This window comes from Poromitra crassiceps (genome assembly GCF_964638095.1).
Source record: "Poromitra crassiceps genome assembly, chromosome: 14".
Classification (NCBI taxonomy): Eukaryota; Metazoa; Chordata; class Actinopteri; order Beryciformes; family Melamphaidae; genus Poromitra; species Poromitra crassiceps.
Window position 1 is genome coordinate 26,817,866 of NC_139633.1, and position 4,230 is coordinate 26,822,095.

Here is a 4,230-nt window from a genome sequence, read left to right on the forward strand (position 1 = left end):
TTCTGAAAGGGAGACCTGGTAGTTGTTCACGCTCATTCACTCTTCCCTAAGGAGAAACCCTCTAGTTGTCACAGGTGCTCATTCATCCCCTCCGTCTTCATTCACCTCTTTCCAGCTTTTAGGAGAAACCCTTTAATTGTCACGCCCACTCATTCATAACACTCCGTCATCAATCACCCCTTTTCACGCTTCTATCTAGCGTCACTGTTTGTGGGCGGTAACGTTTAGACACATCTTCCCATTCAGCCTATCATCATCTAGCTGTCAAAGCTAAAAGCCGCCTTTACTCTCTGTGTGGTCTGCTGCTTTTTCAGTGCGTTCCTGCGACCCTCCTCCACCCCATTCTCCTCCAGTCCTCTCGAGGTCTTCAGATTCTGAAGCCTTCTCCAGCAAGACCAATATCTCACCTTCACCACCACCAGGTCTAGACTCCACGGGGGGGATATTCAATCTTACTCCTCCTGGCTGCACTACCCCTGCTGATCATGACATCATTATCAAGCTGATGTCATAATGGAGTCTAATCGCCAAAGATATTTAATGTTGCTAAAGCTCATGTATCAATCATTTAATAAATCATTGTTAATCTAGAAATGTGTCTCTCCTGATTGAATTGTTTTTATAAGATGTAGCCACTGGGCTCAATCAACCTTTCATAAATGACGGTGTATTCAGTGCTCCATAAAATACGAACAAAATCAGTGCAGTGGAAAAAATTGCTGTTTCCCAAAATAAAAAATGTTCAATGCCCTTCTGTTGTAGCCTACATCCACGCACCCCATCAACAGCCAGCCACAGAACCACAACAACCGTACTCCTCGACCAATAAAAACAAATGGAAAATAAATAGGAATATAATCAAATAAAATACAATACAATAGAAGTTACGTAGCTTATGTACAGTAAAGTGTCACCAAAAATATATGTGTCTTCTCCATCAGTCATTCTCAAGTACCGTTAGTAAAGTGAAATATCTGAGGTACCTACTATTTCCTTATATACCGCAGAGGGAGTATAGTAATAATAGTAGTAATAAAAATATAACAAATAATAATAATAATAATAATAATAATAATATTGATGATGATACAAAGCTGGTTGCAAATCTCAAAGTAGCTCTTTAAGGTGCTGCTATATGACCATGAGATGTTAGCACACAGATGTTAACCACCAGAAAACTACAGAAACAGAGATGCTTTTCCACAAGGCAACACATCCAAAGGAAAGAGAGGTATGGACCAGAGAGTACATAGTACATGAAAGGAAATCGTGCTCTGAGAGACCCAATTATTAGTTTATTATTGTGCTGTACTCCCAAGTTGGTGAGAGAAACTCGAGTGTAGCTATGGAAACGAATGAGGGAATGATCAAGTCATGGGTAGCAGCTGTGGCGTTGCAGTGGGGGAAGGGGAGCGCGAGAGTGAGGGACTCATAGTACAGCACATTTTCTCAGTCTCACCTCTGATCACTATTATGATCAAAGGTTATCATCTGCCAGCAGAAAGTCAAGCTTGGTTGAGCGCATACAGAAATTAGCAATCTTTAGTTTGAATAACTGCATGCGATCCATGTGCAGTTTCAAAATCTGCTCTCTTCCGTGAACCATGTGGCAGCAGATCCTAAAGCTGAGCCCATAGAGACAGAGAACATAAAAATAAAGACATTGTTTTTCCACAAGATTTCAGATAGATAGATAGATAGCTAGATAGATAGATAGATAGATAGATAGATAGAAAGATGAAAAGCTGGAAAGTTTTTCTTTAACTATAACCTTGCAAGCCAGCGAAAGATGAGAGAGAGATGATTGAGAATAATAGAGATAATAGAAATAAGGAATTGCCATTAAATTGTGGGCTCTGTGTGTGCATTGAAGATACTGAGATGGGAAAGCAAGCTTCTCTTACACCATATCTGGCATTTTGCATCTCTGCAGGTAAACCAGGAAATTGAAATGTTTATCATATAAAGTAGCTTCCAAATTTGATAATTAATTAGCTTTGATGCCTCATTGACTTGGCAAAGTGGCTCATGAATATTTTCAGGACATCTTGGCAGGTTCAGTGAATAACCATGAATTTCAAGCACGACTTTGTGGCAACAGATGAAATATTTACAGTAATGTAGTTTTCAGTAGGTTTGACCGAAGGCCTGACAGTGAGCTCTGTGTGTGTGTGTGTGTGTGTGTGTGTGTGTGTGTGCGTGTGTGTGTGTGTGTGTGTGTGTGCGTGCGTGCGTGCGTGCGTGTGTGTGCGTGCGTGTGTGCGAGCTGTGCGTGTGTGTGTGTGTGCGCGTGCGTGTGTGTGTGTGTGTATAGTTGGGCTTCCATCCAAATCTATCCCACATTTTAACCACATTTTCTGAAAAAGAAAATGTGAAACAATGAGCGTTTCCATCCACTGCAATTATACGAATTATAGAACTGCCAATCACCTGGTGTTTGAGGCTGTCTGCCTCTGCTGATCTGCTGCTAGACCCGATACGTGCCATCGTCTTGCAGCAGGCAGCGACCAACTCTATGAACACATAACGTACAGGAGTTTAAGAAGCTTCACCAGTTTCTACAGCAGGAAGAGGCCAGGATCGAGGGCTGACCGGGACTGATTACATCTCGTTCCTGCAGACGATAAAGGGATTCTTCTTCTCCTTCTTCTACAACAGTGGAAAGAGTCCAGCACTACCTGCTGGAGGATCCACAGCTGGGTCTCAGGAGCTCAGATAGACCAGGCCAAACACCTGCTCAACCTGAGCTTCACAGTCTGGGACAAGATAAAGGAGATGTCTCCTATACACTCCTGTGATTCTGGACCCAACGCTGACGAAGGCTATCGCTGAAACGCGTATGTTGTGGTGCAACAGGAATAAAAAACCCTCAAAAGGACTTTCTGAGTGCTGGCTCCTTCTCTACTGCTTCAAGAAACTCTTGTGCCGTGCACCTAAGACTTTAAATTATCTGGTGAGTGTGCGGGCTGATAGCTCTCCAGCTATATATCTGCTTCGGACCCAAACACTGCCCATCCAAAACTGATCTTGTCTGAAGATCTGACCAGTGTGAGACATGGAGTGAAGCAGAAGCTTCCTGGTAATCCAGAGAGGTTTGGCATGTGGTGGTCTGTCCTGGCCTTTGAGGGCTTCAACTCGGGAACTCACAGCTGAGATGTAGAGGTTGGAGACAGTACAGATGGGGACTGGGTGTGGGAGCAAAGGCTGTCCAGAGGAAGGGAGACATAGAGCCTGCATTATGGGTAATGTACGTGGTTCTGTAATGGTAAATACATGCAGAGCATGCTCCCCTCCAGATGAGGGACTGCTCTCCCAGTGTAGAAGAAGCTCCAGCTGCAGAGCGTCAAAGTGAGTCTGGACTGGAATGGAGTGAAGCTGCCATTCTCTGATCCTGATACTAACACACACATACACACACATACACACCTTCACAGTTCACACACACCTTCACTGACAGGATACTTCCATTCATTCACACTCTGGATCAACTCTCTCTGAAGATTCTACCAGTGAAGGTCTCTGCAACAGTGGATCGCCAAAGTTAGGGGGCGTGTCCCCCAACAAAGAAACAGACACTAGCTGTTGTTGGGAGTTGTTGATATGCCTCTGATGTGTGTGTGACATCCAGACAGGCTCCAATCTCTGTTGTGAGTGAATCTCTCTCTCTCTCTCTCTCTCTCTCTCTCTCTCTCTCTCTCTCTCTTCTCTCTCTCTCTCTCTCTCTCTCTCTCTGCCCCAGGTGGCATGTCTGAGTTTGGCTCAATAAAACACACACACACACACACACACACACACACACACACACACACACACACACACACACACACACACACCCTTACAAACACATGCTCAGTGACTCATTGACTCAATCGCTCAATTATATTCCTCCTCTCACGTGCTCCTCTTCATCACCTCTCTAGATAGTCACAGTTCCTCAGATATATTGAGTGGACCAGCAGCAGATGGTGGGCTACCTACCAGGCTGCGATCAATAGCTTACAGGCTCATGCCAGGACAAATTGCAAACAGCGGTCGCTCCCTTCTTCCAAAATGAGGATGATTTGACACTTCTGCCCTGTAAAACGGATTTGAAAACCACCAAACCAGGAGGCGGCCATCTTTCTGCTGCAGGGTTCCCAGAGGGAAATAATGTAAAAATGAGACTGTCTAGAGGGGAGGGTAAGGTATGTGTAAGGTGTACCATTCTCATTGCTGCTGGTGCTTGGTTGT